The sequence below is a fragment of the Diadema antillarum genome, unplaced genomic scaffold (genome assembly GCF_040938485.1).
Source record: "Diadema antillarum isolate AM-2024a unplaced genomic scaffold, OU_Dant_1.0 seq00000618_RagTag, whole genome shotgun sequence".
In the NCBI taxonomy this organism is placed as follows: Eukaryota; Metazoa; Echinodermata; class Echinoidea; order Diadematoida; family Diadematidae; genus Diadema; species Diadema antillarum.
The window spans coordinates 216,376-243,899 of NW_027271541.1; the positions used below are offsets into that span (position 1 = coordinate 216,376).

Consider the following 27,524-nt stretch of genomic DNA (forward strand, 5'->3'; position numbering starts at 1 on the left):
CATGTTGTTTTTCCAGTTCTGTGACTGCTGTCTGTGAGCGCAGCGTAGCCGACGACCGAATCGAATTTGTAGCCGACCAACGCTCTTCTACTACAAGTGGTAACAAGGAGGTACTAGAATACTAGAATATTATCGGCAAGTTCAGGCATGCTGGACAGGAGGAAATGATCACTGCACATACTTCTGGACCGACAGTCTGAACATAATCGGCAGGCTTGAAATTCGTATCAGTTATTTTCAACGCAACAGAGTGCTTTCGACTTTGAGGTACAAAAAACGGATGAGATTGATTACGGGATGTCAACAGATATTGTCTTCGTTCTTGTTCACTGGTCCATTTCTTTAAAGTTACTTTGCAAGTGCAAGTGGATTTTGAGTCTTAGTTCGCCCTATTTGGAAAGCGATGCTTTCTTTGCTCAGATTGTGACCAGCAAGCTGCGCTAAAACAGTGATGCAGAATTCACCCCAATTCTAAATAGGATCTAACGTTAGATCAAATGTTAGATCTAACTTTGTTACTCATCTAGAAACCCTAGAAACGATCTTACCGTAGAGAAAGCTAAATCAGACGTTACTTATTGTACGATTGTTCTTGGCCAAGTCAAGTGAACGTCAGGGCAGAACAGTTACTGTAGGTAGACACTCTAGACATAGTTCTAGATTGTAGACTAGCGTAGACTAGATCTAGAGAGAGTCGGGTAGAGAATCTAGCACTAAAATAATAATCTAGTGAAATAATAATCTAGCACTAAAAATATGGTAAAATACATTTGGATTACAATTAGATCTATTTGTGTTTTTATGGAGGAAAAAGGTGAATTAGGAATGTCTTTTGAGAGCGATGAAAATCCTTTGCCCCAGCTGATCTCCGATCGCGGCGCACATTACATGTGATGTGAATGTCTGGTGACTCAAGTACTATAGATGGAGTGTAGTAGTGGCGACTTAATGCCCATGGTAATCGACTTTAGTCCAACAGACGTAATGATGTCATAATCGTCATGCTAAATACAAGCTGCACACGCTGCCTGTCTTCAATCTGGGAGGACGTGAAATCCCTCGAGGACACATTCTCGATTCTTGCGACGGACGTGCCAGAAAATCTGGAGCATGCGCAGTATCATGAAATGACGTCGTCATGTCGCAGTCCAAGTCCTGGATGCGAAATCTAAAAGTCACTATTCCCATGAACCACCATGCACTGCACTCGAGCAGCTTGTGAGCTTTTCTGATCGTATGGAGTGCCAATTGACAAGTTAGGACACGAAAGTCCACCTCACATTAATTTTGATTGGCGACAGCTCAGCTTATGATGCGTTTCAACGTAACACCATGAACACTGAACGATGTTGCGTGCCGTTACTCTCCGTTGCGTTGCAGGATTATCTAGGTTCACATGCCATTGTAATTTTAACCATGATGATTTTAAGCCTGCCTCACACTGCCATTTCTTGAGATGCAAATTGCAATGTCACATTGCAAAAGATTGCCAGATGGCGCACATTTTGAGGTCTTAGATACATGTACAACAGTCTGCGATTTTTGAACATCCTCGCCAGTTACAAACAACAATCGAGTAGATAGTTTTATGCCTCCTTCATTCATCCGGCAGGTGAGGTGTGTGTGTGTATGTATGAACAATTCTGTGTGTGTTTGTGTGTGTGTGCACTTACCCATGGTGGAAAATGGATACATACATTGTACATTTGTACACACAAACTTTACATTTAAACCGAGGACACACAAAGAACCAAGGACGTCCTCGGTTTGGAGACCATTCCAGACGGTCTGTTTTTGCATTTACAAAGGTGCAAGGGTACATGTTTGTAGGTCCTCGATTAATATTACTGTAATAAGTCCTCAGTTGTATGGTAATATACGAATGAGTCCTCGGTTGACAAGATTCCTGCTTACACACAGGTCCTCGCTTATGTGGTATAATTCTTGTGGGTAAAATAGGTCCTCGGTTTCCACCATAGACGCGTATGTGTGTGTGTGTGTGTGTGTGTACGTGTACATTTGGTGGCTGCCTGTAGATTAGGGTGATTGTCAAGTTTTTTGGATTTTTTTTCCCCAGTATTTCAAAGAATAAATGTTGCAAAGGACAGTAGAGGTTATGCCCTCTGCAATACATTAACTAGCAATCCCCTAACTTGAGATAAGATATCCGTTTAAAAAAAAAATCTCGGTTTGCCATTGTTGAGCTGTGTTGAGTTCCACCAAGGAGGTACTAGTACCTCCTTGGTTCCACAGCATCCTGTGCCTGCTCACATGGTGCACTGAAGTGCATTTACAGCAAACAGCATGGTGTACCGTAAGTGCTTTCATTATACACATACACATTTACAAACACACACACACACACACACACACACACACACACACATACACACATACACACATACACACATACTGCATCTCAATACGAAGTCCCACACACATGCACATAGTACCTGAACAAGTGCTATTGAACCCGCCGTGCCTGATAGGTACTAAACTTCACATGCACTGCTTGACAGTTTACTAGGGTAATATTGGGTACTGATATACAAAATGTAGGCCTCTAAACATGTATGATTGCCCCCAAATTTGTGCCAAAATTGCAGGATATAGAATCCTACATACTAGCTTATTTCCAATCACTTACATAAATTTTGAACCAAGTCAGTCATGGGGAGGCAAAGATATCCACGTCAATTTTCATGTTGTCACTCAAAACAACTCACTCTTCATGAGTCTCTATTTGCGATCAGGATGTGCGCTGCCTACACAATCAAATTTAACGACTACAGTATGACAAGTTGAATGTGAAGTCTAAGCTATTAAGTGATGCCTGTAATTTTTTTTTTTTTTTTTGCAATTCGGTTTTCTTGAATTCAAGACATCTACATGGATAGGATAGTACATACACCTGGTCGGATATTTTTCTTACAAACTGTTACAAGCTACAGAAATCCTTACATTTGATTGGCTGAGAGCAAATTTGTCCACACACTTTGTCGGAGAAAATGCTTCATGAAATGCCCCCCTGATGTAGCACTACACTATACCTGCCTCAAGTTTTGGCATGTGAATCTTATCATTTTCTCAAAAAATGCCAAGGATATCATCCTACATTAAAGGGGAAGGCTAGTAACTGATCAGTGGGAATCAGTGGAAATGCTTGGAGATGATTGTTCCAATCCTTATGGGATTCATTCAAGAGTTCATTGTATATCTATTGTTGTGTGAAAATGATTTGCTTCAGAATGGTCTCATATTCAAGTAATGTGCAGTTTAATGCTTCCAGGTTAGCGTCCCTGGTCAGTGACGGAGCATTAATCTGCACATTACTTGAATATGAGACCGTTCTGAAGCAAATCATTTTCACACAACAATAGATATACAATGAACTCTTGAATGAATCTCATGAGGATTGGAACAATCATCTCCCAGCATTTCCACTGATTCCCACTGATCAGTTACTAGCCTTCCCCTTTAAGATCCAGATGTGATAGGAGAAAATAAATTCCATCTTGCTGACACAGGAAATACAATGCAGGGTGGTCCACAACTTGAAATTTGAGCATGTTGCAAGCTCAGAATCTGAGAATATTGCAGAAATTGAATGTGCGCGGAGCGCACACAATGAGTACATAGTACGCAATATTTTGCTGCTTATCTCTCTTTGTGCTGCTTACATTCAATGTTCTCTCTCATATTTTGCACACAAATATCTAAGTACCAGGTAGTTTGATGTTTCTTATGTTATGCACATGTTTTGCACATTTTTGAATACTTTTACTTTGAGCTTGTTCCAGATTCTTGAGGATGTTGCATAGCATGTTGCTGGCTTTTGAGGATGTTGCACAAGAATTTTAGCATGTTGCAGCGACATGCTAAAACCCCTCGTGGACCACCCTGCAATGTATGTGATCTACACATGTAAGGCTGCTGTTGGATCTATATGATGTAGTTCTGCAAAAATTGAGCAAAGCTGTTTGTGCATTTACGCGCACAATTTTATAGCTCAAAGAGCTTTTTAAATAGCAGTACATACATGTATATGTCAGTATTTTTATTAATGTACTGGTCATTCTGCTGGATTAGCGAAGTTAAGTTTCCCCCTTCACTTGTACATGTGTGCAAACTAATGTACAGAATGTAGGTCTTCTGTACATGACTGTATGGTTTAGTTATAACTGATTATGAAAAATATTTTGCGAAGCACATACATGTGCAACAAGTCTATTTGAAAACGTATGCTGATTGCAAACTGACATTTCAAAAGCAAGATGGCTTATGTGCTTGGGTCTGCCTGCCTGTTGTAAAATTTCATAAAATGGCTTTCAGTGGGGAAAAGTGGAATTTAATGAAATAAATATTTCAGCTTCGGAAGGAACAAACGTCTCTTGGCACAAATGTGGACTTCACAAAGCTTCCTTATCCATCCCAGTGATAAGTAGAAACATTAAAGCCCTCTGTCAGTTGAATTGTACTTCTGACCAAGAGATGATGTACGCTTACTGTAGGTTAGACAGAGATCTATAATTTACCTTGACCTTCAGTAAATTTTTTGATGCAATGAAGCATCAATTTTATCAGATTTGATTTTTTGCAATTGCCAGCAGGTGACAGTTTTGTTTGTTTTTGTTTGTTTTTTTAAATCTGAAGTACAGACTTGGGATCAAAGAGAAGATAGCTTTTACCATGAAGCATTATCATGGTTGTCCATGATTTTCTTGAAATTACATATTGCTCATTTTTCTTGCCTTTCATGAATGGTTTTCTTAGAATATTTATATTCAATGCATCTTTGCACAACTTTTCAGTTAGAATCAAATAAATTCATCGACATCTGCAGATAAGTCCTTTCTGTGAATACACCAGAGTTATCAGTATTGAAGAGTGGTGTTCATTTACTATCATTATGTAGCTAATCAAAATCTCACCCCTCCCTATTTTGGAATGAAACATATTGCAGCTGTGAAATGATCTCATCTCATATAGAAGATGAGCTTTATGAGTTTGTCATTATTTTACCAAAATAAATAGCAACATGGTATGCAATGTCTTGAATTTGCATCATGGACACTAGTCACCGTGAATTCTTGCTTGCAATTTTTGTGTGACATTCCCCAGAAACTACCCAAGCAACAGTCTGTTGTGTGTGTCAGGTAAGTACAGTGTAATTTCGATTTACTTTATATTACAGTGTATCATACTTTATTTATGGCTGTTGCTAATTGCAAGCTGCACACACACAGGTGATTCCTAGAATGGGAGGATGCTGTTTGCATTCATGCAGTGTACCATACACGTACATACCGTAAAGATGCATGCAGGTGTGATATTTTTCATCACCACATTATGTTCTGTTTCCCAACCAGGCATCCCAGCCCCCCACCATGGGTAAGAAGAGGAACCTTCGGAAGCCTGTGGCTCTGACTTTTGCGGACACCAGCAACCAGCCCACATCTGGTAGGGATGCAGAGGGAAGCTCCAGTTGGAGAGGCAGTGAAGCACCTGCCAGGGAGCACGGCAACAGGAGCCAATCTCACAACGGGCCTGAGAACAATGAGGATGAGGTGAGAATGAACACCTCCCAACTCCACTTTGGACTTTTGTTGAAACGTTCTCCTTCGAGGGTACCCCAAGGCAGCATTTGGGTTGACCAGTTGCCAACGGGCTGGCAACAATAGAATGGGAACTTTCCCGACAAAAATTTGTGATATTCAAAAGCTTGCTGCACCTAAAACAAAAACAAAATTCACCCATGCATGCGTAAAGCACACACACACTTGTACAGCAATGCTCTGTGTGATTCAAAGCAACCATGGGGTGCACATATTGTATCTTCAACACATGTCACATGCTACATGATGGCACCAATCTGTGCATTGTTCATGTAGAGGGCAACTGAACAGGTGCTCTCAAGGCAGTCAGCCAAAATTTTAAATTTTACAAATTTAGGGGCTTAAACTCAGCAGCAGCAACATAAAAATTGTCACTAGCATTGCCTAGCTTTAGAAGAATAGCTGAGGCCAAGTCTTAGCTTAGCTACAAGTCTGGTAGTGAAGAAAACGAAAGTGCGTGGTGAATTTCCTGTTAATGCCCCTGAGTGCTTTCTGGCATTATCCACTCTTACAAAGATTAAAAAGTTCAGGCTCTCATTGAAATGCAATATCTCTGAACAAAATGTCTGATATGTGTACTGTCTTGATCAACAGTACAAGCTAAGTTTGGCACATCTCTGTGTTAGGTCACCTTACTGCTTCCTCCCCCCCCCCCCCCCCCCCCCCCCCCCCCCCCCCAAAGGAAGGGCCCTGAACTGAAGCTGTCCAATAGTCATGCAATCTTTTTAAGCAAACGTTAGTAGTTCTGGTGGGTTTTTTTTTTTTTTCTTTCTTTTTTACTTTTTCTTAATGACATTTTACTATCCAGGGGACTTTTTTTTTCTTTTTTTTTAAAGTAAGTTCAGAATCTATCCCAAAAGAAAAATTGATGTCTAGTGAAAACTTCTTAGAAAAGTGCAAGCTTAATGTTCCAAATACCACTGTCTCATACAACCAGATAGCCACTTGCAACAATGATGTAGATTAAGCTCACTCAAATAGATCCAAAGAACATCATGATTAGAGCTCTGAATATACATTGTAAGTAAGCAGATTTTAAAACTCTCATAGTTGTGATGTACTCCCCATTTGTTTAATGAGATGTCTCATACATGTATTTTACTTTCTGATCAAGTGTATGTTCGCTATTCTAATCTTTTTCAGCAACACCATTGTGCTCTGCCACTGTAGTCCAAAACTTGAGAAGCCAATGCTTTCTTGTGAAAACCCACAGGGAGGGGTGTTAGATAACACGGGAATTCAAATGGTTACATTATTGCACATCTCATTTCATTCGTCTAGTTTTCCTCAGCTCTTCGCTTATCTGCATGCTGTTATTTTGATGTGAGTTTATCAGAAATAACTTTCGCTTTCGTTTCCATTGTCTTCTCTCTCGAGCCTTGCGTCTGACATGAGGAAGTCTGCATTCCATGTAGATATTAGGAGGATGCAAGGCAAACCCTGACCCCATCCTTTAACAATGATTAGTGTCAGTTCCCACTGAAAGAATCTACCATACTATTAACCTTACCTTCTCTGTGGGCACCTGTGCCATTCCGTAACTTGCTAGCCTGCATGGATGGAGATTTTTGGAGCTACAATGTAGCATTGACTAATGAGAATCTCTGATTGGATCTATCCATCATCTTCATTTACTGTCTGTTGTGGTTCATCTATTACAACTAGTAGCTCATTGTCTTCTAGCAAATGCAGCAAGCTGTCTTAACAAGAGGTTGTAGTGCATATCAAGGAATTGTACCAGTTGACCATCTGACCCAAATTTGACCTTGTGTTTGTGTGTGTGGCGTAACAGCCTGTTGTTTCAGAGGTCTTCACAACATGACATTCCCACCTTCCTGAGACTATCTGCTGGCAGGAAGTGGAACACTCCTTGAAGCTCAATATCATGTCACCTTAAAGGTGGAAAACATCCATATGATACATTGTAGAGAATTTTATTCGAAACCATTGTTTACTAGTGTAACCACATTGCCAAAGTTTCACCTAAACCAGCTGTCAGGAGTTGTCTCAAGAAGCATGGTCTTTCATTTCGTATATGAAATTTCCCTTGAGCACTCCTCAAGTGAAGGGTATTGGTAGGATGCAACAAATCTACTTGCCCACTTGCTAGTGGGGCAACCACACTTTGATACCAAGCAAATGAAATGGTCAAATACCACTACTGGACAGCCTACATGTAGATACCCCAAAATTCATCATCAGGCTAGAAATATGTGGGAATCTCTGTTGGGCTAGGCAGCAACATTTGTTCCATAACACACCATGCTTGCATTGAAAGAAAAAAAAAAGAAGAATGACACAAAGAGAAATACCTTCTGATTGAGACAAAAACATACAATATGAAAACCCAGATGGACTGTACAGCAAGGAAAGTTGACAACATATTCTTGAACAAGGTTAACACTAGTAAGTAATGTTTATTAAATTCTTTGTTTTGCTGAGACAAGTGACTGTATACTTTGGCCAACAGTTGTATTGAGCGTTTTCAGGAGAAATTTGTTTTGTACTATCCAAGTGACCTTCCTCTGCCCTTTGACCTTGAATAAGAGTCTTATTAAATCTTCATGTGACATTTGTGCTGTTCTTATTGCGTTCAAAATAAACCATTATTTTGGGGTCTGATAAGGATCGCGACCAAACATGTATACATTATTTCATGTGCAAAGAGACATGAAGTTGTGCAGTGTGAATGGTGACAAAAAAAAATCTGAAAATGTTACATCCCACAATGCATCCTTCATGTTGCTCCTTGCTATTTTTACCAGCTGTAGCAGGCCATGGTATATTGAATGGCATTGTGACATATTTGTAGTAAGCATATCATTCATGTACATACTTTTAAGCATACCATTCATGTACATGCCCAGATTTTTTGTGGCATGAAATTTGGGCGAATTCAGAGCCGGCGACCTCTTTCATGGCATGAAATTTTGACTTGCCACAGACATTCGATACAAATAGACATGTAGAGTTGACAAGAACTTTCACACACATCTTAATTTCATGAATCATGGCTCTCACAGAATTTCCAAAATTCAAATGCACACAAAAATTTCGGGTTTTACAGTATATTGTTACGGTATTGAGATTACAGTGCACGTACAATGTATATGTACTACATAACAATGATCTGCCTGTTTTGAGATTATCATTTAATGATTGTGATGAGAGGCTGCATTGTTTTGTTGGGTTTTTTTTGCCATTTGCCCTTTGTCAGAGTCTGCATATAGGATTTCAGAATTGACCCCCTGCACTTGGACATTTTCATTCAGAAATATGCATGGTATATTATCTCTCATCTCAGTAGCATAGATGTATCTAGTGATGATAGCATTACATGTATGTAGGTCCAGGGTTCAACTTAGAGCAAACCTTATTACATGAACTGACAGAGATAGAGCTTTGAGAACAAAATAAATATGACTCTTCAAACAGTTTTCCCTAGATATGATATACCAGGTGCATGAACAATTGTATGATAACTTGGGTCATTACAGGAATCATATCAATGAAAAGAGTTGTCGTCATAGATGACTCTTATGGATACTCTTGCATGAGAAAAAAAAAATACACCAAGACAGAAATTACTCTTCAATGAAATAGTGTCAAGCTGTGTTTGTTATCAAATTCCATGAACAGGATTCACTCTTTATGTTGACTAATGACCTACTAAATGGTGTTGAACAGTCTGAAAGCACCAACAAGTATTTGCAATCATTTGATAAGTTTCAAGTTGATTTCAGATGTCTTTTTCGTGGTAATGAAATTATCACTTTTATTTGAACTGAATGCCTCATATCATTAACATTGAATCTGCTTCTTCAGTGCTTGTGCATGCCAATGCATTTACTTTTTTATACCCCCTCCCACACATAGTGTGTATGGGAGTATATAAGAATCATTTTATTTGTTCAATTACAAAGCCTGTGCTTAACAACTTATGTTCAAGCTTTTGTTAGTGAGCTGAGAATACCGTCCAGTCTATCTGTCATTCTGCAGACTGATATGTTTGACATGTTCTTTTACATACAAGTAATAGGAGGAATGAGCTGAAATCATTGCTGTGGCATTAAACGATTTAACATCCTCTCGCAAACAAATGATAATAATAAGTAAATGCAGTTTGCTCTGTCCTATTCATAGAGGACACAGTGGCAGTTGATGGCAAAATTAACGGCAGAACGTACCGGTATTAAATATTGGCTGTTCCTCTACTTTCAGGTTGAGTGTGTCGGCATGGTGAGTAGCAGTACAGCCACAGCAGAGCAGCGAAAAGCACGTCAGACAGAGAGGGAACTGCAGCGCAGGCAACAGGAGAAGGAACAAGAGCGAAGTAAGATTTTTATTTCACTCTCTTTTGCTAAATGTCACCCTAGTAATAAAAATCTATATATTTCTCCATGCTGAAGTAACTAAACTCATTTCAAATTGAAACTTCAGAATGTACTTAGTTTTGATTCTGTTTTCAGTGTGAGAAAAATGTGACATTTCCACTAGGGGCATGGTGAAAAACATGCCATTTCCAGAGATCTTTTGCAGCATTCATGGGACTGACTCATGCTGTTTATTGAGCCACATGAAACATTGACTAAAGAAACATGGCCCTTTAAAAACATGTAAAAGGCCATGTGTACATTGATGTTAAAGAAGTCTCCTGAGTAGGCTAACTCTTTTGAGTAGGTGATCTACGGATATCTTGCTTGAAGGATGCTCAGACTAAGAATTCCAAAATTGACGCCCATCATATGATGTTATCCTCATCCTAATGTACTTATGACAGAAACATGTTTTGTACTTTTGGAGGCTTAAGCACAGAGATAGCTAGAATAGAGTATGTTGAAGACCCCCCCCCCCCCCCCCCCCAAAAAAAAAAAAAAAAAAAAAAAAAATGGAAAAATGGAAAAAATTGTAGAAAACAGTGACATTTAATGCCAGGGATTATTGGTTCTGAGAATGTAAACAAGTCTGCGTATACAGTGTAGGCATGGACACCTGATATATCAGTGATATTCTTTGCCAAAGTGCTCGAAATTGTGGTGGAAAAGGGTGTACTATCTGCATTTGAATTCCTTGATTACGTAATTCATCGAGTACAGAAGGGAGAGTATCACCTTCAACTTAAGCATGTCTTGAAAAATTCAAAGTCAGTGCATTAGTCTCTCTTTTTTTTTCAGAAATCTTTTTAAAGTGTTATTGAATGTGGGGAATGTGGCATTTGGTGTTAGAATAAATTATTGTAAACTCAAAAACTCATCCTTTGTTTCTTTTTCTGTTGCAGTGCTTCAACAGGAGGAGGAAGATTTGCAGGTGAATGGAACTTGACCTTTAAAGTTCAATGTTATGATCAATTACTTCTTGATCATTCTGATAAGAACACATCATTCACAGGGCAGTTGCCACTAACATTATCTGTGTGGGAGTCGAGTTTGTGGTCCTCATCAAATTATGTAAAATATGAATGATTTTCTATGCAGCTGTGTTTATTTAGTATCAAGATGCATTTCTTGAAGAACTATCACCAGCTGGAACTAAGCGTATAGGGCCTGTTAAGATAACAAATACAGGAACATTCTAATAGTAAATAGATTTAGAGCAGATGTGCTCTGTTGCTATTTTGCCTCTTTCATTTCCGTCACTTGATTTCTAAATCACAGCCATTATAGCCATTCATTTGTGTATGAAAGTGCCATGCTGTGTGTTTGATTTCAAGCACAAGAGACCCTACTGTAAAAGCTGTTATATTTGTGTGCAGATATTTTTGAGAAAAAGGAGGTCATAGACATTTTTGCATGATGTTTTTTTTTGTGATATGACACTGAGGCTGTCGTATGTGGACAAAGATGCTAGTAAACTCCCTAGTGTGTGGCAATATATCTTCGACCCATTAGTGATTCATGAAATTTGCAAAAAGTTAAACCCTCATGAAAATAACAGCTCTAACAGTAGATAGGAAAATAGGTTCTGAGATGATGAACCCTTGTGTATGGCTTGTTATATGCTGAAAGTTAATGTTTGCGTGAGGCTTACATCTTCCAAATGTTTCATTTCAAATGCAGAGAGCCATCGAGTTGAGCAGACTGGAAATGCGGAATTCCAGTGCAGCCTTTCCGAACTCAACGAGCGAAGACATCCTTGACGGAGACAGCGGAGATGATCCTGGCAACCAACGTCGTGGTGGCGAGCCCTCACCCCGCGAGGAGGAAGAGCGGGTAGTGTCTGTCATTGGCGAAGCCCAGACAAGCGATCGGACGTCACCTACGCATCCTGGCAGGACTGTTGCGAATAATCTGGATGATGATGATGATGATGAGACAGACATAAGTGACATGGACAATGATGCGATAGAGCTTGGAGAAGGAGGAAGAAGAGAAGGAGGAGGGGGAGGAGGAGGAGGAGGAGGAGGGAGGGGACAGTCAACTCATGACATCAGTGATGATAGTGATGCCTGTTCGGTGGGCTCCTCCATCTTGCAGGAATCAGATGAGGTAGGACAGATTGAGAGTTCCACCCCTGGGTGTCCTTCCCATAGAGGACTCTAGGCACTGTGTGCTTTTCTGTCTGCCTGCCCATATCCTGTCTGTATTATTTGCTGGAATGCTCTATCTATAGAAATATTCTATGGAGTGGAATCAGATCTGATGTAAAGATTTGGAGGCAAAATCTGACGATTTCACAAGCAGATGTCAAGAGTAGATGTTTTTGGGATATTTCTGAAATGTAATGCAGTGACATGAAAGAGAGAAAAAAAAAATCCAGTTGGATGTCAGCATCAAACTGTTTCTAATCAAGTAGTTCATGATCCCCCATTTCCATACAGACATAAATTACAGCTCACTAGAGGTACTTAAAACTCTTTGCCAGATATATCCCAACTTGCAATTTATCTTAGATCTTAACACACATCTTTTTGGATAGAAGAACTAACTCTGTTATTTAACATGAATTATCACGTTGCCGTATGTAATGCGCAACATGATTTTAAACTAGTAACATTAATATAGGAGTGCATGTTATCCTAATCTGTTCTTATCTTTGCTCATTATATTTCTTGAAGGAGATTACCGCCGGACAGCCCGAGGGCCCACCCCGGTCCTCATCCAACTCACCCACTCAGTCCAGCCAAAGCAATGCTGTGACCACGGCAACCTTGACAACGTCTTGGCAACCTCAGTCAAGCTTGGACGTATTCAACATGGAAGCTTCACCAGAACTGTATGCCTTCGATGAAAACGATGGGTCGGAGAGTTCTGATAATGTAAGATGCTTAGATAATGAAGCATGATTTATATATAGGGGGGGGGGGGGGGGGAGTAAGACAGGGAGAGAGAGGAAGGAAAATAGATAGGCATGCAGATGTATACATATTTTTTTGGGAGGGGGGATGGTGAAAGTTGACTTAAAGGTATTAGATATAATGATGATATTGAACGCATCCTGTTTGGTTACATTTAAAGTGCTATTCACTTCATATTCAAATTTGTTGATTAAAAAGTGTGAAATTAAAACAGTGGTAGACGTTTGATTGCCTCAGACCTGAAATTATGCTGTAAAGCTTCAGATGTTTACACTGGACAGTGTATTGGTTACAAATACATCTACATGTACATAATTATGCAAAGTAGATATGGTGGTGATGCCGGTACCTTACAGCTCTTCAGTTCTTTTGTTTTTACACAGCTGTATTAAAGATATTAAGGTATGATAAGGTTAAGAATACATGAGGACATTATATAAAATGTTGAAAGCATTATTTTCCTGTTTATTTCCTTTAAAAAAAAGGGTAGGAAGTTTTAAGAATGTTTGCGTGATGGTCAATAGAAGACTTTTGAGGCAATGCGAAGAAACTTGATAATTTGAAATGGATGTATCCTCAAAGGTCATGGTACTCTTAAAGATATTTCATTTCAACTGAGTGGGTATTTGTGTCTATGTACATGACATGATGCTGAAGCTTTGTTCTGAGTGGAGCTGATGTGATAGGAAGGAAGGGGGGGGGGGGGGAGAGAATTTCCAGAAATCTCTGGTGTGGCTTACTTTATTTAGGTAGATTACTTTAAAGGACAAGTTCACCTTCATAAACATAAGGATTGAGAAAATGCAACAATATTAGTAGAACACATCAGTGAAAGTTTGAGGAAAATTGGACAATCGATGCAAAAGTTATGAATTTTTAAAATTTTTGTGTTGGAACCGCTGGATGAGGAGACTACTACAACTTGTGAGTCATATGCGTACAACAGTATAAAGAAAATGTAAAGAAAATTCAACGTATTTTCACTTTTTTCGCATAATAAAAGAGCACTTGACTTGCCTCTTTCTAAAGGCAGGGGGAATAATATTACCCATAACATATGTCGGTAACGAGTCGGGGGAATGTGTACTTTTTTCAAAGGATGAAATTTTGTGAAATTCTCTTTATATTTTCCTTATATTGTACGCATGTGACATCTAAGTTATTCACACACTGCAGTAGTCTTCTCATCCAGCGGTTACTGCACAAAAACTTCAAAAATTCATAACTTTTGAACGGATTGTCCGATTTTCCTCAAACTTTCAATGATGTGTTCTACTAATATTGCTACATTCTCTCAATCCTTATGTTTATAAAGGTGAACTTGTCCTTTAAATGGAAAAAATATATAAATCCTTACAAGATTATGAGAATTGATTGTGGTGTCTTTCCTCGGTGGTAGACATCTAAATGTTCAGTGTTCTCTTCTTTCAAAAGGAGCAGTATCAGCTACCTGTGACCACACCCAGTCAAGGCCTTGAAGACAGAAGGTAAGAATTGTTAAGGTACTTAGGATGTGAAATATTTCATGAGGGTTTAATTTTCATTACTTTCTCAAGTCCCCAAAATTGACAAATTTAACATCCCACTAAAATGCTACCCTCCTAATATGCGAGATGTAAGTATGAGTATGAGAATAATTGCTCAAATTGCCAAATATGTCTGCAATTACATGTGTATCTGAAATTCTCATTCATAATATTCAGACTTATCAGAAGATATGGTAATTAGACTGATAGCTCACTGATTTGTCATAAGCTAGTTTGGAGTTCTATTTTGCAAATGTAGAGAAAAAGGTCACTTTTACCATCATGGCATGTTGTTTTTTTAAATTCACAGAGATACTAGTAAGCATCTGTGATGTAATAATTATCCAACTAATCCTTATAAATGGTGCTTGTCAGCACATCCACCTGACAGCAAAAGTGGTATTTGGTGATATCAATAGAAAACAATTGTTGATACAGTGGTGCAAAATAATGACATGGATGCTTTCCCAAATGTTAATTGATGGACCATTCTGGTCATCTGGTCTGTGCAAGTTTATCCTTTGTTTGAACATGATCGATGAATTCCATAAATGTTTGTATTGGCAAACGTATGCATATGTTGCTTTGAAAGCAAATGAAGTGCCTAACCATCCGGGAAAATAGAAAGGTCATTTGTATCCATGTGCACATGAGCTAACTCTGAACAGGCTTATTGCAGTATCATTGTATAATTGCAAAAGTCTGAAGTGGGCCAAGCACAATGCAAAATGCCTGGTACATTTGACTGCAGAAGTTGGACCCTCTTTGTGCCACTGAATGAAGACTTACCACAAATTCAAAGAGAACAGATGATCATTGGAAAAGCAATGAACAGTATCTTTCGTGAAGAAGACTGAGGTTTGAATGGTTATGCTGTAAGCTAGTTATGATGCAGAATTATCTTGTATTGCAGGAAATCGTTGTTCCCAAGGATTGAAAGAAAGCCGGGGGCAGTGTCTTAGCAAGGCTTTGTCATTGTTTGGGAAGTTTCGGTTTTGTCTTTATAATCCATAATAGTTTTCTGATGGTTGAATTAGTTTGTTGCCATTTTAAGTGAGTCTCCTGCATCAATTTCTTGATTGTGAGACACATGCAGATTGAAGACATCAATGCAATTCATGTTGTAGTTCTGGACATGTACTGTAAATGAACGAGTGTGTACATGCCAGACAACACATTTTGCAGACTTAAGATGAATATTTGACAAATATTCATGTGGATTGAATAATTGTGAAGGCTGTAAAAGATAAGCGGTGATGGTAAGGGACAGATAGCAAAACAAACTATCCACCTTACCCTACTCTTGAAAATAAAACAATTTACAAAATTTTTGTCTTCAAAATCACACCAGCTTATTCAAAACTTAAAGATCTACATTTCTATGCAAACTTTATCATCGTCTCAGTTTTGATATGGTCTTTAAGAAGAGAATTATGTTTTATACAGCAGAGGTGCTCATATAAAATGTCTTTGTCATTGACTTTAGTATGAAACTTTGGAGTATCTTTGAATTGCCAGTATCATGGCATTATCTGGTATGTCAAAGCCTTGCTTTTGTACGCCAAGTCACGACATTGTGTGACTGAAAATACTTTCAACTTGACAGACTTAAATGTACCAGTAAGTCGTCTTGATTTTTTCTCCAATCAAAGTCCCACTTTGGAAAATAGACGGACAAGACTGAGCCGCCGCAAGAGAAAGCGAGACCAGGAATCGGTGGAGGAGGAGGAGGAGGAGGAACCAGAAGGCTCTCATCGCAGGTCTGCCAGTGGCAGCAAGAGCAAGCCTAAGGCTCCCAGACTTGGCAAGGAACAGGACAGTGAGATCGGCGGTCACTCGGGGTCGGACGTGGAGGTGCAGGTGGATGGCAGTGATGATGAGGAGGAGGAGGAAACGGGAGGTGGGGGGAGTGACAGCGGTCCATCTCAGGAGGCCGGCTTCATCGACTTCCCCAAGCGCTTTCCCGATGGTGCTGGAGCTCCGCTGGTTGACTGCAGGTGAGTGGCCTCAAGGTACTTGCCAGCCAAATTTTGCTTCAAAAGGTTTTTAGCGTAACACTTTTGCCGTCATACCCACTCTTTGCCTATCCTCTATTTGAATTTTGATGATGATGCAGATGTTAGAAACATACTGTAAAACATGATATATTTGCGACGTGAAATTTTCGCTAATTGGAGCCGACGGCCTTTCTTGTAGCATGAAATTTTCGCGAATTGCCACTGGCGTTCAATGCATATAGTGTGCACAAGAACTTTTGTGTGCATTTTAATTTTGGGAATATTTGCGCTCGCAAAATTAGCGAAATTAATATGCAGGCGAACATTCCTCGTTTTACAGTAATTGAAAAAGACGATGATGATGATAGTGAATGTATGAATTTAGCAGACCCAAGATTTTGATAAAAATCAGGCAGACAAACAAACAGACAAACAACAAAACAAACCTTTTTGTTGCTTGCTTTCTTCTATGTTCCATTGGCTGCTGTCGTCTTGGCTTCATGCTGTGAGCAGGAAGGTGAGTGCAGTGTCCTTTTTTTTGTAATTTACAGGCAGTTGACAATGTCACAGATGGGTTGCCCTTTGTATTCATGCCTTGTTGTGAATTAGTTCCAATTGCACTATTTTAGGATAATCACATTTTGTTATCATGTATAGAAATTACATGTCAACATGTTTAGCTCTCAACTGCATGCATAAGAACACAGACATAAGTGCATGAGTGTGCTTTTAATATTCATAAATAAATACTATAGATTCTTTACCTTATACCCTATTTTATAAGGACCAGACAGTAACTACATGTACAACCTGCAACAGTTGCAGATACCCCTGCAGGAGCTGAGCAACAACCAATTAGCTCTGAAGCATTAGAGTGGTTCCTGTGGTAAATCATACTGCAATTGTAGTGATTTCAGTTCTCTTTTTTAAATCAGCCCTAATTGTTTGCCAAGCTGTTTTTTGTAGGATCAGAATTTATCTATTTTATGTTTGAGAATGCAGCTGTGTGAAAAAAACCTCTTAAGCACCTGCACAAGTATTCATTCTTTGTTAATGTCTGTATTAGGCACATTCTTGTTACCTGAATGTAATGAGCTATGGATGATTACACATTTTTTGCCCTCAAAATTTGTAGTACTTAGTGAAGTCGCAAATGATATCAATCTCATCATCCCCCCTTCCAGCCAACTCACAAAAGCCCTTTCTTGCTACCACCTGGGGTCCTGCCAAGTTCCTACACCTCAGTCATATTGAAACTGTTCTGCCAATACAAGCTGAGACTCCTCAAGGCCCAGGCCCTACAGAGGCGCAGGATTGACTTTGCGAAACCAGTGATCACGGGACCACACGTGAAAGACACCATCGTGCATCGAAAGCGGGGACAGAAAATTTTCAAGTGGCAATATTCAGACGAAGAGGACAATGGTAGTGGTCTGGAGGAAGTGCCAAAGGGTTCTGATCAAAGAAACACTCGCGGAGTTCTTGCCAAACCCAAGCCCAAGCCCACAAACTGGGCCATCCCCATGGAAGCGGAGTGCTCGACTGCGGCTGCCACAGCCAGCACCCCTTGTGTGGAGCTGAGAAATGTTACGTCCAAGATGAGTATAGCGGATGGAAGATTCAAGAGTGTAGGTGGTGATGTGAATGGAATCGGTGAAAATGACTCCAGTGCCGTGAGGTTAGGTGATGAGGTGACCAGCTCCAGGATGTTGGTTAGTAAAGTGAAGCCCTTGGGGAACACCAGTGGCTCTCCGGCGGGAGGGGGATGGCGCAGCAAGGCCAACATGGCTGCCAGGAGAGAGAACAGGAGAAGACAATCAGCGTCGGATGACAGTGATACCGATGTGGAGTTGGTGGTTGAAAACACAAGCCCAAGGACTCCGCTCACGGCAGCTGTCTCACCAAGGGTCTCCCATAGTGAAGCCTTGTCGGGGGACTCCTCCAGATCACCTGTGTTTGGGGGGCAGTCCAGCAGCAGACTGGTGAGGCAGCTGTCGGTGCCCGTGAGAAAGATTGGCCTCTGCTCGCCCCGCACCATCCACAACCGGGACAAGATGGAAAGTCCTCAGCCATCATCTCCGAGGCTGAGGCCCGAGGATCCGGGGATGGCTGAAGCAGCGACAGAGAGTGCTTCTGGTGTTTCATCTACTGTGCCTGACAGGGAAGTTAAGCTTGAGGCAACTGTCAGCAGGTTAGATAGGGGGGTGTCCACATCTGGGACCCGCCCATCAAATGAACCCTCTGTGGAATTTAGTGCAGACACAGTGGCCAGTGAGGCTAGAAATCATGCCACCTCTACAAACCATATTGAACAGGGCAGTGACACAGGAAGCCGTGCCAACGCTACACCTCTGGAGAGCGAGAGCTTTGAGGAGAGCCGAATGTCCTATTACAGATCTAGGCTAAAGAGATTGGGCAATGATGGAGACGGAAACGGCATTGCTGAAGTGGGGAGCAGCAGTGTGAACAGGTTGCCTGAGGCTAGTGCCAATGGCAGGACCGCTGCAGCCAGTGATGATGAGGATGAAGGATCGGTGGGGAACAGTGGACCAGTCAATGGTAGTGATCGGTTGGATGAGACCAGTGATGCTAGAGAGGAAAGAGTTATTGATCTGACTCCTCCAGACGGCGATCAAGAGGAGAGGCAAGATGACGAGGAGGAAGCAGATAACAGCCAGCCACTTCTCTCATCTAGAAGTAATGAAGCAGCAGGAGGAACGCCGTCTCAAGAACTTGCAGACAATGTAAGTGTTAATGCCACCATCTTTTGGGCTGATAGAGATGTTGCCTTTCCCTCATTAGCCCTTCCCATGCATCAGTCTAGATTGCCGAGTTTTAAGTTCCTGTAATGTATTCCTGCATAATACAGTAGGGGACTCTATCTTATTTAGTCAAGAACTTGAATTACTTTGACAGACGGTAAGGGACCAAAACCATGAGATTTAAAAACAAACAAACAAAAAAACACACTTTCCCAGTCTTGGTAACGAAGCGAATGAGTGAAAATAATTGTTTTGCATACAAGATTGAGATTTTTTTTAAATTTCTTAACCCGAAATCCCCCCCCCCAAAAAAAAAAAAAAAAAAAACACACACAAAGCAAAACAGACAAACCAAACACAACAAAACAAAGCAATTAAAAAAAAAATTAATTCAAAAATTTCTAGCTTTGTTGCTTGTTTGTTTATTGCCACTTTAGATGTGTAGGGGCAGGGCAGGGAAACATATTTTTGAGTAATGGAGTAAGACATCCCATTTTATTAAAGAACATGAAATATGTTAAGCAAATATGTTGTTTTAATTGGATTGATGTCGAAAAGGGTGGCCTCTTCCAACTATTGCATACTCAGCCAGTTTATCGTTGCAGAGTAAAAGATCTTTTGATACCCAGTTGTAGATGTTGAGCAATGATTTTACTAAACCAGAAGTCTGGGAAGGTTGTACACAGTACATGCCACCTTCAACTTACAAGGAAAAAAATGTGTGATGCAGCTGCATGTCGGGTGATGATCCTGTGCCTTTCAAACCTTCAGGAGGCAGATGATGGCCCGTCTGGTACCAGAGGTGATCCCTTGATCACCGAGGAGAAGGACCAACAGCAGCAGCAGCAGCAGCAGCAGCAGCCGCAACAGGGAGAGGAGAGGGCTGGCGATCAGAGGGAGGGGACTGAGACAGAGGAGCGAGACGGAGAGGCCGATGGGGAGGAAGGCGATGAAGCTGGAGCTGCCGAGGAGGCGGATGCTGAGATGGAGGAGGAGGAGGACGTGGTGGAGGAGAGGGAGGAGAGAGAGGGAGAGGCAGTCAGTAGGGATACAAAGACTGGGAGTGGCGGCATCCCTTGTCCCCTCTGTGGAGACACGTTCCCACTGAACGTCATAGAGGTGCATGCATCAGGGTGCGAAGGCCCCGTCCAAAATACAGGTACTCATCTTACCAGAACACGCAGACATGGTGGTAGATCTCTTGGAGACATGCCTGCTTTGAATTTCTGAAGACGTTTTATAGCAGAGCATAGGTGTCATGTCGTAGCAATAAAAGTAGAAGTACAAAAAATCATGTGAATTTATCAGAAAGGAGTAGTAAGTATTCATGCAGATTGCGTGTGAATGTGTAATTGACTATTTTGATGGCCTGTGAGATTTGTGGATATTAGAAGAAAGAGAAAAGCTTGTGTATGTCTGTTATTCTATAAAGTTGTCAGAGACAAAGTAATTCACCAATCTTGCAGGGATCACCATTGACAATCTCAATATTGAGCCTGTGCAAGGAATGAGATAGCACATCTGGATTTACAGTTCTTTGAGTTTACAATATATAGAGATATTTTGTTTGATTATACAGAGTCATGCTAATTAATACCTACGTACATTCACTTGATAGTCAATCAGGCAGAATAACTTTCTCTTTTTAAATGCCTTCATGCTACCCACATTCATTGAGGCTTGTATTCAATGTTGTACTGTGAAAGGGGAACAAACATAGAAGGAAAACACTCTTTAGGAAGATCAGGTTGGCCTCTAGTGCAGTGCAAGTCAGCAAAGATGGATTAGTGGCTACAAGCAATTTGATCTTCCTCTGTCGTATCAGTGACTCCGCCCAGAGGGGCTCCATCAACCGGAGGGGCGAGGAGTGCCACCTCTCGCCCCCGGGACTCCAAGGAGGAGATGGCAGCGAGGATGGAGATGCTGGACCGCACATCTTCGGAGGATGAGGATGGTGGGGAGAAAGTGACCGTCACTGAGATGAGACCAGGCGGAAGTGGACACCAGTACCGGTTAGAATGAGTCCTATTAGATGCCGAGCATCATATTCCCAATCTTTGCACATATTGGAGGCATTTCTGTTTGTTTGTTTATTCATTCGTTTGTTTTGTGTGTGTTCAATATCTGAGAGGCTGGATTTGAGCTGATAGTACATCCCTGAAGAAACAAACAAACATACAAACAAAATAGAGGTCATGTGTCTGTTAAGTTTTGATAGATATTGTTTGCAAATCAAGCTATGAATCAGATTGAGAAATATAACGAGAAGTTTCATGTCCTGTTCAAATGTATTGTCCAATCATATTGGGTTTTGAAATGTCCCCAATCATGTCAATAGGTCATGGTTATCGGCGCAAATATTTCTTTTACCAGAATTTCCACAATAAAACAGTCATCATCTTAAAAAAAAAATAATGTTTTCTATTTCCTCTGCCGTGAATGGTACCTTAGGTCCCACAGCTCTTTTTCTTTTCTCTCTCTCTCTCTCTCTCAATTCCTACAAATGTGCCTAACTACTATGTTTCATTTTGGAAAATTTATCCTCGGCAGGTTTCTGTAGATGTCTTCATGTATGCCTGCCTTACAAAGTCCCACTCTAAACAGGGATTTATATTTACTGCACATTCAATCCTTCAGAACAAATTATTGATAGTTTTGTCAGTATAACCACCTCCCCCCCCCCCCAAAAAAAAAAAAAAGAGAAGAGGAAATGTTCTTTTAATTACACAAATTATTTTGAGTGTTTTAAATCTATTTTCCAGCATGGCTAGGAAGCGCACATTCCCCAGCTCAGAAGGCACAAGTGACAGCCCCACTTCAAGTGTCGGCAGCATGAGCCACTTTGACAATACCGTCTATGAGATGTTGCGCAAAAACGAGATCAAAATGAGTTCCTTCCCACCTTCCAGGACATCCAATAGGGGTCACCTGGCTGCAAAACGGGCAAAGCTGCCAAACAAGAGGTATGCTGTAGAAACTTCACGATCACTCAATTAGTTTGCAGTTGTCTCCATGGTTGTTCATTGTAGAGCTCCGAAAAACCTAACAGTTAACATGTGATGATGTAATCCTGTTCTCATTAGCTATACCATTGTTTTAAGTTCATGTTTTAAGGAAAGACGGTACAATACTCATGCATCTAATTTTCATGTCAAATAAGGTAGACAAACTTATTTACCTGTAATCTCTCAAAAAGCAGGAAGCTTGCTCTAAAAATAAACTTGTATAATGCCTATCAGGTTACCAATAAATGACTCGACCTTCAGCTGAATGATGATTATTTAGGTTGGTTTCTTTTTTGTCAAAAAGCAGTGACACAGGAGGGACAGCAGTGTGTGGTAAACTAGGTGGAGACACTTTGATACATATGGTATAGTTCTCTCTGCTGTTTGCTCTATAAATTGATTTGAAACATTTGCTTTTTGTAATTAAAATGTTGTATATATGATTTGGAATTCATCAGCCACTCCAAGGATGATGAGACCATCAACATCAATGACGACGATGACGATGATGAGGCGGAGGAGGAGGAGAAGTGTTTCATTTGCAGCAATTTCATCCCAAAGTCGCTCTACCAGACCCACGTCCAGAATGAGCTGGACCGCATGGACAACGAGAACAGCCTGGTGGAGTCCAGCAGCGGCAGTGGGGCCACCAGGACGAGGAGGCAGACGTCGTCGGCCGAGGCGGAGAGAGATGGGGAGGCCATCTCCGGCTCGGCTTCCACGTCGTCGCTGGTGGCAGGCACGAGGCACACCGCAGGTCCAGGGCCCAGGGCACGGAGAGGCCGCCCACTGGGAGTGAGGCAGGAGAGCGCCTCTCGTGGCAGCGGCGGTGGCGGCCGCAGAGGTGTGTTGGGAGAAGAGAGTGAAGGAGAAAGACTCTAGAGGGATGGATACCTGGGGGAAAGGACCATGCCATGCACTCTCCAGGGTTAGCAAGAGTCTCATTTTGAGGATGGAACCAAAATAAGAAAAATTAAGATTTGCAAGCATGTTGCTCAGCTCCTGTCTTGATTGTCACTCATGAAAAAAAAAAAGAAAAAAAAATTGCATGCTTTGTGATACAAGTTTGGTGTTGGAATGTTTGTGTCACCAACTATATCTGGCAAACATTTGCCACTGAAAACTGGATTTGGGCATGAGATTGTTACAGTAGTAGATGCTGAAGATCCTAGTAACCAAAGTAGCCATGTCATTGTACAGACCTCTCTGCTATTTTAGAACTTGAAGGTGCAGCATAAAATGGGACATTCATGTGGATCAGATTGTGATCAAACTAAAAGACCTTACTTTTCCTGTACCGCATGTCCCCCAAAAAGTGGCAACGGACTCTCCGCAACAATAACTTTGAAAATTGTGAATCAATCCAAATACAATTTCAGGGTATGAAACTATAACTTATTACCCACATCTTATAGAAAACCCCATCCAATTTGCTTCAGTGGTCAGAGAAAAATGAGGATTTTTGTAGAGCATTTCAGGAATCCCTTCCCTCCAAATTCTGTCCATTGTTCTTACACATTAATATGCAGTTCCAAGAGCATCCAAGGGCTAAACTTGGAAGAATCAGACCCATGACATGCTTTACAACAATCCACATCTCTCTGTGACCTGTTAACCAAATTGAATGGGGTTTTCTGCAAAATGTAGGTAAGATGTTATATTTTTAGACCCTGAAATATTATTCAGACAGTTTAATCAAATTGGAAGTTATCAATGCGAAAATCCGATTGTAGTTGTTGTTGTTGTTTTTTTTTTTTTTTTTTTGGGGGGGGGGACATACTGTATAGTGTTCACAAAACTTAGGATATTTGTCAACTTGGCAACTGCATTTGCATCACACACCTCTCCCTGATATCTTATTGTGGCATGTCATTGCAGTTGTTCATACTTGTCTTTGTTTGTGCGCGCACACAGACACACACAAAAATCTTCTTGTGATCATAGCCACAGCTTTCTGACTCTGAATGATGCAAAATTAGGAATGTGGTGTTAATTTGAAAAGAAAAGGAAAAACAATAATTAGTGTTGCTGGCGTAACGAGGGCGATGTAGACATTCATATGCAACCTGCATACACTGTATGAGTGAGATACATTATCTATATGACAGTCAGTGTCAAAAGGATCTCACGTTTTAATTGTAGTAAGTTGTGGTAGTGCATGGTACAATTATTTCTTCCGTGAAAGTATTTCACTAGTGAGTGTTGTCAATTGTACTTCAGCATTTCCAAGGCAGCTTGTGTCTTGGCTTTTGTTGAGTTCCAGAATTTTTGTGCTTGCCTTGCTTTGTATTTGTTGTTGTGTTGGTATTTGCTGGAATTCATTTTTTTTTAAATCAATTTTGTAATATTACTGTAGTCTTTGCCCTGTTAATTAAACAATTATTTCTTTCCACAGTGCACTCCTGTTGTAACGAACATGGTTGTAACAAAATTTAGATATATTGAAGTAAGAATTTATGTCCCCAAATTATCATCTATTTTTCATTATGTACTTTACTGTTAAGCTAAAACAAAATTTCAATTTAACGAAAGAAAATCGCTGGTCCCGAGGACTTTGTTATAACGGGAGTGCACTGTACTTACATCCTCTGCACTTTACATGAAAATGCATGAAAAAAAAAAAATGAGTAAATGAAAATGAATCGCTAACATTAAAATATGATTGGAGACAGAGAGTATAGAAATGCAAAAATCCTCTTAAAAATGTAGTGACGTCAAAATGTGTGTATGTCACACGCACCATGACGTGAACTTTGTCGATTGTCGATAGTGATGGTTCATTTACATTGAATCACACTTTGTATGCCATCCTATTGACTGTGGATTTCCTTATATTTTCTACTTTTAAAAAATTGTCATGTAATGTGTGTGGTGTTGTTTAGTATTCTTGCACTAATGGCTCTTGCTTTCTGTCCCCATATATGGATAAATTCCCATCCCAAACAGAATGTTACCGGTACTCGCCCCATTTTTGGCCTATCCACCCAGAAGTAAATGGTAACCCCTCCAGCATGCTGATGTTTGAAAATGGATTCAAGCAGTCTCACAAAGATTATTCATATTATTTAGCTTCTGCCTCATTTATTTGGGGTTTTTTTGTTCGGTTTTGTTTGCATTGCAGGTAGATCTTCTGCCAATGGGAGGAATGAGGCCACCTCAACTACTATGACTATCTCATCATCTGATGAAGCAGTCAGCGGACCGAATTCTCCAAGTGCCCTCGACGAATATCTCTTGGACTCTGATGATGATGATGATGATAATGATGGGCAGGAGTACGATGAAGATGATGAGGATGACCCTTTTGATGCTGGTGAAGGAGGAGGAGAAGGAGGTGGGCGTGATGTCTCCAACATCGCTATCAGCAACTCCCCCATCAAGGCATTCAGAAGCCTCAAGCAGAACCCGCCGTGTCTGATCGACTTCAAGAACCAGTTCAAGGAGGCAGAGCTGGGGCGGACTCCCAGGCGGGCCAGCGGGAGGGGAAAGGCTGGGCAGGGAGGTGGTAATCGGGGGCGTGGCAGGGGCAGGGGCAAATCACGTGGCAAATGGAAGTCGGGTAAAAAGTGGGGCAAGAAGCGGTAGACAATAAACGGATTAGTATCCAATCTTGAAGAAGGTACTTCTGTTTCAGAGCTCATATCAATGGTAGACGATTGGAAAAGACAAATGATAGAATCAATTGCTTGTGTTTTCTTCACAGATAGTAAACAGAAACTCACAATCCAGAATAAACAGATAAGGGCCAAATAGAAATATGTCAGCATGTGGGTTATTTAATTTTTTATACAACTGTGTATATCCATGTCATAAGGATTTTTTTTAACGCTTGAATCAAACATGAAACCAGACCTGTGTGATACATAGATGATATGATTTTCACCTCGAGATCCCACGTTTCAAACTTATGTCCAATCAGCATGTTGATTCTCCTGCCAGTTCCTAATGCTTAGGGGTGTTGCTGTCAAGTTGTGTTTGAGGATATACTTTGGGAGATGAATGCCTTAACACAGAAAATGATATGAATGAAGATTCACTCAGATATACCTTTCAGTAAATTCAGAAATACAGACAATTGCATCCAGATTGCACTAGAAATTCATATATGCCTGCCCTGCAGGCCTCCCTTTCCCCCAGCCAAGTGCTGTATGTCCTAAGAAAGCTGCAGAATGTGAATTCTTAGATTTCATGCACAGCAATCTGTGAGGAAACTGTACACCTGTAACAGAGAAGTGGTGAAAGCCAAGTCTTGCTTGTGCAAGCAGATTGTGGGTCGTCACATTTTATCCATGATTCACATTTTCAGAGCAGACTGGATTTTTCAGCTTACTGGTAGAGAGCCTTCTGTTGACTTGCCTTGCAAAGTACTTGTATTGTCCTCAAACATGACAGTTGACCAGTAGCTGTACCTGACCAGTTTGGGGCCATTGTTTGGGTACTAGAAGTGGACTGCTCCTCTTAAATTTTTGACACTCTTCAGCACAAAATGCAGTACAATTTTATTCATCATTTTGAGGGTTTTATTTTTTTAACATTTTGAGTGTTGATTTATTTTTTTCCAGAAATGATCGTGCCAATGGTATTGCCTACTGTAACACAAATGCAGTTATATATCATCTCTGTGGGGGACAAATTGCCAAATTTTGAAAACTTCTTCAAGAGGGATGGTGCTCATTTTTCACTTTGTCATTGTTGTTCTGGTTCACAAATTCAGCCACCCATGAAAACTGGTCTGCAAGTCCCGATTCGCAAATATGCTCATGGATATGGCATATATGAGTGTTAATGCCTATGTTACTTTTTGACGTATGATATTCCTGCTCTGTATCTGGACGGGAATATGTTGAGTGAAATTTTTGTTCTAGTTTTTGTAGTGTGACAGCATATTTTGAACTATTATTGATGACTATCATAAATTTAGAGATGATGTCTCAGTATTTGGTGCAATTTACTTACACAATATTGCTAGAATTGCCTCTATTGGGCCTGTTGTGACCAAGTGGTGTTTGAGTCACATAATTTCATTGAATTTCATAATGTGTTAAGTCATTCCAAAATATCAAGAAAGATGAAGAAATTTTTGTTTGGTCAAGATGAAATTGGAGAATGTGCATGCATTCCAGAGTATACAAGTCTTAATGTGTGTGTTGACAATTTATATAGCCATTGCAGGAAATTTTTACATTATTTTTTTCTTTTTTTTTTCTTTTTTTTTCTTTTTGAGAGAGTGGGAAGATCAATAGCAAAGTTGAAGTAATTGGACTTGTGCATATCCAAGGACATGCCTCATTCTATGGTTGTTCAGTCTTAATAAATATGATTCCA

At 40.4% G+C, this 27,524-nt stretch overlaps 1 pseudogene; it reads left to right on the forward strand.

The window, feature by feature from the left end:
- Positions 1 to 25,802, forward strand: LOC139736004 (uncharacterized; annotated as a pseudogene).
- Positions 25,803 to 27,524: the final 1,722 nt, after the last annotated feature.